The sequence below is a fragment of the Vombatus ursinus genome, unplaced genomic scaffold (genome assembly GCF_900497805.2).
Source record: "Vombatus ursinus unplaced genomic scaffold, bare-nosed wombat genome assembly UNPS02014840.1, whole genome shotgun sequence".
Classification (NCBI taxonomy): domain Eukaryota; kingdom Metazoa; phylum Chordata; class Mammalia; order Diprotodontia; family Vombatidae; genus Vombatus; species Vombatus ursinus.
The window spans coordinates 1,348,207-1,360,733 of record NW_020954618.1 but is presented as its reverse complement, the minus strand read 5'-3'; positions in this window follow the sequence as shown (position 1 = coordinate 1,360,733).

Genomic DNA, 12,527 nt, shown 5'->3' with positions numbered 1-12,527 from the left:
AGTTACAGTTAAGATAACACAAGATTTAGCAGGTTCTACATTAAAAGACCAAAGGGCATGGAAAATATTCCAAAGAGCAAAGGAGCTGGGTTTGCAACCAAGAATAATTTACCCAGCAAAACTGAATGTAATCCTTCATGGAAAAATGAATATTTAATGAATTAAAGGACTTTTAGGTATTCATGAGGAAAAGACCAGAACTAAATGGAAAATTTGACCTATAAGAATCAGGAGAAATATAAGAAGGTAAACATTAACATTAAAGACCAATTATTAATAAGATCAAACTATTTACTTCTTATATGGGAAAATGTATCTGTACCTCTTAAGAATATTTTCATTGTTTGGGTAAATTGGAGGAGCATACATAGATAGAAGGTTCAGGGTTGAGTTGAGTATGATGGCATGATTCTAAAAAATAAAATTTAGTAGGGTGAGGTAAAATGGAGCAATTATTTAATACAAACAAGGTGTGCATGTAAGAACTGTTACAGTGGAGGCAGGATAGGGGAGGAGGCCTGGTAGTGTTAGAACCTAGAACTGGGTTAAAGAGGGAATAAATCTAGAAGGGTATAAAAGTCTTCTTAACTCAGAAAAAAAATAGGAGGGCAAGGGGATAGGATAAGGGAGGGACTCTTAGGACAGGTGCAGATTAGGGAGGCAGTAATTAGAAGTAAATCGATGTCTGAGGAGGGATAGGGTAAAAAGAAAGGGAGAGAAGGATAAACAGTGAGGAAAAATTAGATGGAGGGAAATGTACAACTGGTAATTATAATTTTGAATGTGAATAGGATGAACTCACCCATAAAGCAGAAACGGATAACAGAATGGATTAAAAACCAGAATCTGACAATTTGTGTTTACAAGAAACACATTTAAAAATGACAGATGAATATAGAATAAAAATGAAGGGCTGGAGGAGAATTTATTTTGCTTCAGCTGATGCAAAAAAAGCAGGGGTAGCAATCATGACCTCAGACAAAGTTAAAGCTAAAATAGATTTAATTAAAGGAGATAAAAAGAGAAACTACTTTATGATACAAGGTACAATACATAATGAAGTAATATCAATACTAAACCTATATACACCGAAACTATACTATATGTTATAACATCCACATTTTTAAAGACAAAGCTAAATGAATTGCAGGTGGAAATCGATAGCAAAACTATAATAGCAGGGACTTCAACCTTCCCCTTTCAGAATTAGATTAACTCAACAAAAAATAAACTCTTTTTGGTCTTGTGACCATTTGATGTTTTTCATTGAAAAAGGAGTGGCTTTTTTAACTCCAACTATCTTTCTCTGAATATGAACCTAGATCTTCTCTATTCCCATAGTAGCTATCTATGGTTGGGTTCTTTCTCCTTTGCTTACTCATTTTTATTTTGTTTTGTTTTATTTTTATTAGCTTATTATTATAATAAAGTTCTAGTCCTGAGATGTGAGGAATGATGCCCCAGGCCTCAAGTCCTTCTTACTGTTGTTTCCTGAGTTCTATCTTGAGGACCAACCTTGGGCACTCCTTATGACCCCTAAGCTACAGCTAGGGCTCCCAGCCATGTTGTCCTGCAAACACTCTTGCTCTATGTGGTCCCTTTGGTGGCTGCAAACTTCAGCTACCCTCTCTGCCCACTCTGCTCACTCAAAAGTGCCCACAGCCAGCAGGGTCCCCTCCTCTACTCTCCAGGTGCATGCTAGCTACTTCTCCCCCACAGCCACATCCCAGGACATGTCTGGTCACACAGCGGTGCTTGGTATCCCTCCACAGTGGAAGCTCCTTCAATCTTCTACTCAGCCATCAGATGCCTACACTGCTCTTGAGATAAAAGTTTCTAAGGCTGAGGCTGCCTCCCAAACCACCTGCCCTTAAGGTTTGTTTTTTGTAGATTCAGCAGAGTCTTCTTGGAGGTGTTTGCATTTCACTCAGGATTAACCTCCACCCCTGGGGGTCCAGTCTTTCCTGGGATCTTCTCAAATTGTTTTAAGAAGACAACTACTTTGCCCCAACTTTTTTTTTTTAATTTCTTCTGTCTACACTCACTTTGAAGTGATGTTCTGTCTTTTTTGGGGGGGAGGAAATTTGAAGAGCCTGAAGTTTTCTGATCTGCTCCACTGTCTTCCCCAAATCCACATGTTTGAAAATAATTACAGCAGCTCTTTGTGGTGACACAGACCTGGAGACTGAGAGGATGCCTATCAGCTGGGGATTGGCTAAACAAGCTTAGTACATGATAGGGATGGAATACTACTGTGCTGTAAGAAATGAGGAGCAGGTTGATTTTAGAAAAACATGGAAAGACTTGCATGACATAATGCAGAATAGAATGAGCAGAACCAAGAGAATGTTGCATATAGTAACAAAAATATCGTTCAAAGAACAACCCTGAATAACAAAGTTATTTTGAGTATTATAAATATTAAAATAAACTACAAAGTGCCTATGAAAGAAGATGGTATCCACCTCAAGAGAAAGAATAAATTGATAAATGGAACTATGCATAGTATGATTTTACAACCCCCCCATATATATATAATATATAATATATATATACATATACACATACATACATAGCTACACATATCTGTTTCAAATGGTAGCCATATCTAATGTGGGGTGGAAATGGAGGGAAGGAGACAGTTTGGAACATAAAATGTAAGAAAATAATAAAGGAAAGTAAATTTTATAAAAGGCTAACTGGAGGAGCTTGTACTTGATCCTAGAGGCCATAGGGAGCCACTGGATATCATTGAGTAGGAGAGTGACAAGGTCAGATCTGAACTTAAAGAAAATTCCTTTGGCAGCTGCTGGGCTGAGGATGGACTGGATGGGAAAATACTGGAGGCAGGGACACCCATTAGGAGGCCATTGTCATTATTGAAGTGAGAGGTGATTAGAGCAGGAACTAAGGTAAAGACTGTGAGGAGATAGCAGGGCTCTAATAGAAGAGATATGGTAGAGAAATAGATGACCAAATTGGGAACTGATTGGACTTGTGAAGTGAGAGAGTGTGAAGAACTGAGGAGAGCACCCAGGTTCTAAAACTGGGAGACAGGAAGAATGGTGATGTTTTCAACAGAAATAGGGAAATTTGGGAGACAGGTGGGGTTAGTGGGAAAGATACTATAGGAGATCTGTTTTAGACCTCACAGTATCAAAGAATTTTCAAGTTAGTAGGGATCCGGCAGCCATTGAGTACAATTCATATCCTAAAGGAATCCCCACCATAACATAACTAATAAGTGATCCTCCAACCCCTGCTGGAAGCCCTCCAAGGTGGAGCCTCCTCCCTTGCCCCTCCTCTCTGGGCAGCCCATTCCCCTTTGGCACTTTCTGGACAGCTCTCATTGGTAGGAAGTTGGGCAGTTTTGACTGACATTGAGCCTTGTTGGGCCTCTTTGTAACTTCCACCCTATTCTTCTGGTTCTGTCTTTTTGGGGCCAAACAGATCTAATCCCTTTTCCCTGTGACATCCCTATCTACAATTGAAGATGGCTTTCATGTCCCCCCCATGCTTTCTTACTCTAAGCTAAGCTTCCCACACTCCTTCAGTATAGAAGCATGTGTCTTGAACTGATGACCCTTCACCTTCCTGGCTGCTCTTCTCTGGACACTGTCCATGATAGCAATGTCCTTAGTCAACCATGATGTCCAGTGCTGAACATAATCTTCAAGATGAGCTATGAGAAAGACAGAGAAAAGTGGAATTATCCCCCACTTCCCTGTTCTGTGCCCCAATTAATGCAGCACAAGATTGAATAAGGTCTATTGGCTGCCACACCACATTGCTCACCCCATATTGGGCTCACAGTGCACTAAAACTCCCAGATATTTTCAGAAAAATTATTGATCCATGCCTTCCCCAACTTACAGTTGTAAAACTGATTTTTTTTTTGTTACCCAACTGGAAGATTTCACATTGATCCCTACTGAATGTCACTTACTGCTTTTGCAATGTCTCTTGAATATTGCAATTTGAAATATCAAAGTAGGCAATTAGTAAGGTGGTGCTGAAGGTCATGGGAGAGACTGAGGCCAGAGCTAAAGATCTAGGAGTCATCTGCAGAGAGATGATAGTTAAACTTAGGGAGCTGATGAGGTCAGAGAGAGAGGAAGAAGAGACAGAGTCAGAGAGAGACAGAGAGAAAGAGACAGAGAGAGAGAGAAAGAGACAGAGAGAGTGAGGGAGAAGAAAGGAGAGGAGAAAGAGAGAGAGAGAGAGAGAGAGAAAGAAAGAGGAAGAAGAAGAAGAAGAAGAAGAAGAAGAAGAAGAAGAAGAAGAAGAGAAGTTTAGTGAGCATTTAGAGGACATGATAGAGTTGGTGACCTATCCAAGAAGACTGAGAAGGGGTCAGGCAGGAGCAGAACCAGGAGAGAACAGAATCATGAAAGGCCAGAGAGAGACTCGAGGAGGAGAGGATGGTCAGAAGAGTCAAATGCAGCAGAGAGGGCAAGAAGGAAGAGAACTGAGAAAAGACTATTGGATTTGTCAATTAACTGGTAGCTTTAGGAAAGAAGAGTTTCAGCAGAACGGTGAAGTGATAAATTGGATTATGAAAGGTTGAGGACCAAGTGAGAAGATTGGATGCAGATAGTCAGGGCAAACAGTTTTTTTTTTTTCCTAGAGGTTTCACCGGGAAAGGGAAGAGAGAGAGAGGAGGTTAGCCTAAGAGACTTTTAGAGTCTCCTGAAGGTTCTTTATTGATGGGGGACATTGAGCATGATTGAAGGTGGTAGGGAAGTTACCAATGAGTAGAGTGGAAATAGAGAGAAAGGGTATAATAGAGAAATGAGGGATGACAGTCATGGGGCAATTTGTTGGAACAAAGCAGAGGGGCATGAGCTGAAGGGCATGTGTAATGGCATTGGTCTTGCCAAGCAGCAAGGGTGCCTGACCATTAGATACTGGGGCAACAAGCAGAGAGTAGGAGATGATGCCGAAGAGGTTTGAGATGAAAAGAAAGACTGAAAAGGGATTTCATGGGGAGTAGCTTCAATTTTCTTACTAAGACACCAATTCCTTAGTTGAAGAAATGGAATGAGATCGAGGCTGTGAGCAGGTATGTGCTGGTAAATGTTTAACAACCAGTTCTCTGAAAAAAAATCTATGAATGGAACGCTTTTAAATTTCATTTGCATTATTAACATTTATTCTATTATTAACATTTAAGTCTAGAGAATCAATGAAACCATATACTGGGCCCTGATTGGTGGCATTTGCTCATTCCCAAGGTGAAAATGCTCACACTCAAAATTTAACACCCAGCTTTTGTGAGCCGTACAAGCTGCCTCCAGCATGTCCTTTGTGTGGGAGTCCAGGTGAGAAGGGAAGGTCTGGAACAGCTTGTATGGGGAGGGAGAGAGGGAATCAACTAAATACACTAAATAAACTTGTTCTTTCTTTAAATTTTGTGAACCTGGTACCTGCAAGAGAAGTTATTGTTAACATGGTGTAAGACAAGACTTTCCTATATTGCCCAGAGAAGGAATGACCCGGAAAAATGAGAAGTCCCCCATGGTAAACCCTGACCTCCCTATTAACGTGGAGCCCTGAGATCTATACTCTGTAGTTGCCAAATAGTTTTTGTAAAAATGAAAGTGATCTGAATTAGCCTCAGGGAGCCTGGAGGCTAAGCCCAGGGTTTTCCATGGTGGGACCTGCCCAACCTGGAGGTCACATGGTCTAGGAGTAACAGAAGAGCCGAACTCTAGAAGTCAGTAGACCTTGGTCCAGTCCTGATTCATTCCTATTTGTGTGACCCTGGGCAAGTCACTGCAATGGGGAGGAGGAGAAGGGCTGTAAGTTCTCAGCAGAAATCTCCAGAAGGGTGAAAAAGAGGCCCCAAGAAAATAAACTGCAGTCTAGGGCCTTCTGTAAGGAGTGAGGGTCCTGATACATCAGAAATAATTAGGTGGGCTTCTAAATTTTGCCATGACTTAGGGCCCATGTTAGGAAAGAATTGGCCACTGAGAACTAATTCAACCACCATTCAGTAAGCACCTACTATACCTCTGGCACTGTATGGAAGATGCAACAATTTCTGTCACTAAGAAGCTTAGAATCTCATTAGAATCATTAGACTTTTAGAATCAAAGATTATGACACGGTCAATAGAGCATTGAATTTGGAGTCAGGAAGACATGAGTTCAAATGCCGTCTCAGACCCTTACTAGCTATGTGACCTTGCACAAAGCACCTTACCTCTCATTGCCTCAGTTTATTATCTATAAAATGGGGATAATAATAGCAACTGCCTCCAGGGGTTGTTGTGAGGAGACATGAGAAAGTATTCAGAAAACGCTTTGCAAACCTTAAAGTTCTAGCTCTTAGTCTCAGCTGAGAAGGGAAAAGACATTTGAGTAAGAACAAGAGAACAGTTGAAGGCCATGTAAGTGTTCTAGGACTTTTGAGTGAAGAGAGCAGTGTGGGCTGGGGTCAATTCCTGAAGAAACTGCGTCTTGAATCAGATTTCAGGGGAAGGAACAAAGGAAGGTAAGAAGTTTTGGAGGCAGGAATGAGTCTGATTGCTATGAGAGTTACTCAAGAGCAACATTTATTCTAAGGCATCTGAAGAGTTGGTTTGTGGTACTTGGGAGAGAGAGAAAGAGAAAGTTCTGAATCATAGGTTCAGAGAAAATGGGGACATAGATTAGAGCTGGCAGGGAACATGGAGGTCAACAAATCCTTTTTTGTCATTTTGCAGGTGGGAAAACTGAGCCTCAGAGAAGTTAAGTGACTGACTGACCTCAGAATAAACAGCTGATAAGTGTCTGAGGTGGGATTTCAAAACAGGTCTTCCTGACTCCTGATTCAGTTCTCTAACCATTGACCCAACCAGCTTCCTTTCCCTGGCCTCAGCCTCCTCATGGTTGAAATGAGGGTCTTGGACTAGGAAGGTGCTAATGTCCTTTCCAGATCTGTGGTCCCACAATCCTTTCTCCTGTTCTCCATCCATTCCAGTCCCCCTGACAACACCTGACAGACACACAGTCTGTTACCAGGACAAACTGAAAGCTTTGACCTATTGAGGATCTTATCCATACAGAAATACTCATAGCAGCTTTTTTCATAGTAGCAAAAAATCCTCGGAACTAAAGGGGTGCTGACCTGCTGAGAACTGGCTGAACAGCTCATGGTGTATGAATGGGGCACCATATTCTGATGCCCTAAGAAATGGCAAGATGGACAGTTTCAGGGGACATGAGAAGACTTCAGTGACATGATACAGATCAGGACAGTGACAAAAACCTTACTAAGAAAGACATCTCATCTGTACCCCCAGAGCCCCCCTGCTGCCATCTTCCCTATTACTGTCCAGGGCACCACCCTCCTCCTCCTGATCACTCAGGCCCCCAACTTCAGTGTCCCTGGGGCTCCCCAGCTGGTGTCCTCCTGGACTCCTCCCTCTCTCTCACCCCTCTCTATTCTATCTCCCGCCAAGGCCTGTCCATTTTACCTAGTAACATCTTTCACATACGACACCTTTCCCTGCTCTGTCACCCAAGGCCCAAATAATGATCAGCTCATTTATTGACTATTGCAATAGCCTGCTGGGGGAGGAGTCTGCTTCCTCAATTCTTTCCCCACTCCAGTCCCTCCTTTACTCAACTGTCAAAGGGATCTTCCTAAAGTAAATCTCTAACTGGTTTCATCACCCCCATGCTCAGTAACCTTCAGTGGCTCCCTATCACTTCCATGGTCAAATATGAAGTCCTTTGTTTGGCTTTCAAAGCCTTGCCTCCCCTCCACACACACCCCTTTCCAGTCTTCTCACATCTTGCGCTCTCCTCCTCCCACGTGCCCTACCATCTAGTGACACTGGCTTTGCTGTTCCTCAAACAAGACACCCCCCCCCACTCCTCAGTTCTAGGCTTCCTCTCTGGCTGTCCCCCATGCCTCCTGGCATTCTCTCCTTCCTCCTCTTTACCTTCTGCCTTCCTCCAAATCCTAGACAAAACCTTCTCCAGGAAGCCTCTCCTGATTTCCCTCGATGATTCTGGAGGAAAATCCTCCCCTCTGTTTATCCTTACCATATTATCTCAAGTATATAGTGTCAGTACATTATTGTTTGCATTTTTTCTGCCCCATTAGCCTGTCAGTTCCTCATGAGCAAGGATTGTTTTTGCTTTTCTTTGTATCCCCAGAACTTAACACAGTGCCTGGCACATAGTAGGAGTTCAAAAAATGTTTATTGACTCCTTGACTGACAAGTCTGAAAAATTCCAGATCTGCTCAGTTGCCTGTAAAACCACGAAGTCAGAGGACCCAAGGATGAAGCAGGATCCCACCTCCCTGGCAGGAGGATATGGGCTTGTTGCAGGATCGGGCATGTTTTTGGAAGGGGTCAATGTGGAATATCGTTTTGCTGGTCTATCATCTTTATTGTGAGGATTTTTCTTTTCTTTTGTTTCATTTTTTTTATTGATGAAAAGGGGGAAAGGAGAAGTAGAAGTAGACTGATAATAAATGTGGCAATTATAAATAAATGCAAAAAACTAAAACAAGATTCATCTCCAAGCCACAATAAGGGATTAGAGTAAGAGGTTTATTAATGATTATACAGCAGTATTTAGGGGTCAATGCACCTGAAAAGAAGAATTACAATATCTATTGGGATTTTAATAATAACCTGGTTCTAATCTCAATTTAAATGCAATCAATAAATCAACAAGCATTTATTAAGTACTCAGAGCCTCCCCTGTGAGATTCTCTCCTGTCTATCCTGTCCGTACCTTGTTTGTACATAATTGTTTGCCTGTTTTCTCTCCCGTTAGACTGGGAGCTCCTGGAGGAAGGAGCTGTCCTCTTCCCTTTCTTTATGTCATTAGCAATGCCTGGCACATAGTAGGCCCTTAATGAATGCTTGTTGAGTGACTGACCCATAGAACTAGCATTTGTGAAGGGCTTACTGTGTACTAAGTTCTGTATGAAGGAATTACAAAGACAGAAAACCAAAGAGCAAGGCCCTAAATATGTTGAGACCTCCACTAAATTTAACTATTAACACTAGCTGCCTGGTATGTGTCCTCTGCTCTACCCCCTCCCCCCACCATAGTTTCCTTTCCTCTTTTTGCTTTGAACCCCAGAAAAGTCATCTGTCCCTCCTCTGGTTTCTCATAGCAGTTTACCTGGACCTTTTCTTTACACTGAACATATCCCCCCTTTCATCACAGTTATTTGCCAGGGACCATCTCTTGTTTCAACTTTGTATCATCAACACTTAGTGTGGAACAGGGATTCTCAACTTTTTTTTTGTGCCATGACCCCTTGGCCATCTAGGGGAGCCCCTGGACCCCTTCTCAGAAAAATGCTTTCAAGAATTTGAAGGAAATACTACATTTCAGTTTGAGGTTAGGGAAAATAAAGATGTAATTTTCCAGTCTGATTTTACATTCCCACCTGAAATCTATCTATGGGCCAGATGTTAAAATCCCCAGGTCTGATGCATTGCATATATGTAGCAAGATGTGTTAGGAGCCAGATCTGGTCATTTTCCCCTCCATCCCTCCCCTGATCTCATTAATTCCAGGTATGTACCTGAAATTGGATGTGGAAGGATGAAAGATAAATGGATTTTTAGAGCTAATTGAAGTATGGTGTGGATGGGACATGGGGCTGTGCTTTTGGAGGATGATTCTGAAAGGCTAGGCTTATTTTTCTGAGGAGAGAAGATGGCGGAATTATACAAAGGAGAAATATCTATGAGAGTGCTTGGTTGATTATTCTGTGTTGCAGTAGCTTGGCTAGGGGAGAGTAAGGACCTGAATAGACAATGAAGCTCCATGATTCTCCAAACCAACCCCCCCTTCCCTCTCCACCCCCCAAGTCCACCCCTGACTAGGAGGAAGGGTGTTGCTAGGGAATATTGGAGCAGGTTTTTAGAAACTCCAGCCAATGAGAGCCCAGGAATGATCTGCAGACACCTTCCGCCACAGACTGTTCAAGTGGTTCATTATACAGCCCAGCAGAGAAGGGCTGTTATTGTTAACACTTTGGGTTCTGAGATGGGTTTGGTTTTTAATGGCTTGCCAAGGAAAACCTGCAAGCAAGCATTGATGGAGATTGTTATGTTCTCTGGCCTTTGCTAGGCCCTGGGGATACAAATATTTACATATATTATATATACATATACCCATGAATATACTTGTATGTATCTATGTATATGTATAAACTATATATGTTTAGTGAGTGTTTGTGAGTTTGTGTGCATATAAAACCTAAATGAAAAGGAAATAGGTATATTCTGAACTCCATCGATGATTTCCCTGATATAGGGTACCCCCCCCAGGTGAGAAGCCTTTCTCTATGGGTGCTGCATTTGGGTACCTTCTTGGCTATTTATCATCCCAGGGAGATGCTCAGAGAATGGAGGTGAAGGGACTGTCCCAGGGGCATGGATGCTAGACACTGAGCCAAACTGGCTTTGAGACTGGCTCCCCATCCACCTTAGGCTGTGGATAAAGGTATGAAGAGAAAAAATACAAGAAAGTCAAACACAAGGGAGATAAGGAAGGGCACCATTAGCAGGCATGGTCTCAGATCTCAGGAAAGGAAGGCTTCATATAGAAATGGTACCCGGGTTGATGGAGGAACCTTTCCATCAACCTTGAAGGAAAAAAAGAGATGTGTGAGGCCAAGGTGAGGAGAGTGTGCATTCTAGGCATGGGGAATGTCCAGGACAGATTCAGGGAGACAGGAGGGTTATGGTTTGAGTTTGTATTGCAGGGTTCAAGATGGGGAGTCATGTCCAATGAGGAGAGGAAGATAGGTTGGGACCAGATTGTATTGGGTATTCAAAGCCAACTGGAGAAGTTTGTACTTGATCCTAGAGGCCATCTTTGAGAAGGAGAAAGTGACAAGGTCAGATCTGAACATAAGCAAAATCCCTTTGACAGCTGCTGGGTTGAGGTTGGACTGCTTGGGAAAAGATTGGAGGCAAGGACACCCATTAGGAGGCCATGGCCATTATCTCAGTGAGAGGTGACTGGGGAAGGAACTAAGGTGAAGGCTGTGTGAGGAGAGAGGAGGAATCAGATGGAAGAGATATGGTACAGAGATGGATGGCTAGATTTGGAACTGATTAGACATGTGAGGAGAGAGTGTGAGGAGCTGAGGAGAATACTCAGGTTCTGAAATTGGGAAACAGGAAGAATGGTGGTGCTTTCAACAGAAATAGGGCAATTTGGGAGACAGGTGGGGTTAGTGGGAAAGATGATTTCCAGAACAGGAGCTCTGTTTTGGACCTCACAGCATCAAAGAATTTTCAAGTTAGTAGGGATCCAGCAGCAATTGAGTGCAATTCATATCCTAAAGGAATCCCCACCATAACATAAGTAATAAGTGATCCTCCAGCCTCTGCTGGAAGCCCTCCATGGTGGTGCCTCCTCCCCTGTCCCTACTCTCTGGGCAGCCCATTCCCCTTCGGCACTTTTTGGACAGCTCTCTTTAGTAGGGAGTTGGGCAGTTTTTACTGACGTTCTCGTAGAGCCTCTTTCCAATTCTTACCCCATCCTTCTGGTTCTGTCTTCTGCAGCCAGACAGAACAGATCTAATCCCTTTTCCCTGTGACCTCCCCACCTACACTTGAAAATGGCTCTCATGTCCCCCAGTGCTTCCTTATTCTAGGCTAAGCTTCCCAAACTCCTTCAGTCTAGCCACATGTTTCATGAACTGACAACCCTTCACTCTTCTGGCTGTTCTTCTCTGAACACTCTACAGCTTTTCAATGTCTTTAGTCAACCATGATGTTTAGAACTGAACATAATACTCAAGATGAGCCATGATAAGGGCAGAGAAAAGAGGGATTATCCCCCATTTCCCTGTTCATGAAACCTGTGCCCTTATTAATGCAGCAGGAGATTGAATAAGGTCTATTGGCTGCCACACCACACTGCTCACCCATTTTGAATTCACAGTGCACTAAAACTCCCAAATCTTTTAAAAAGAACTGTTGATCCATGCTGCCTTCATATTACATTCATGAAGTTATTTTTCTTATCCAATTAGAAGATTTAACATCAATCCCTATCAAATGTCATCTTGTTGATTTTTGAGATGTCTCTGGGACATTGCAATTTGAAATACCTAAATAGGCAGTTGGTAAGGTGGGTGTTGAGGTCTGAAGAGGCTGGGGCTGGACATTTAGATGTGGGAGTCATGTGCAGAGGGATGATAGTTAAACCCATGGATTTGGTGAGGTCAGAGAAAGAGAGGAAGAGACAGTCAGAGAGAGACAGAGAAGAAGAAACACAGAGGGGGGAAGGAAGAAAAGAGAAAAAAGAGAGAGAGAAACAAGAAGAAAGAGGGAGAATGAGGAAGAAAGAGATGGAAAGAGACAGATGGGAAGTGAGAGAGAGAGAGAAAGGGAGATCCAGAGATATGAAGAAGAATAGAAACCTAGGCAACACTCACATTTGGAGGGCATGATTTAATTGATGTTCTAGTAAAAAAGAGGAGAAGGTCTAGTGCATTCCCTATGGTTGACAAGGTCTTTTAATAACGAGACCAGGTCATTTTTTCCCTAC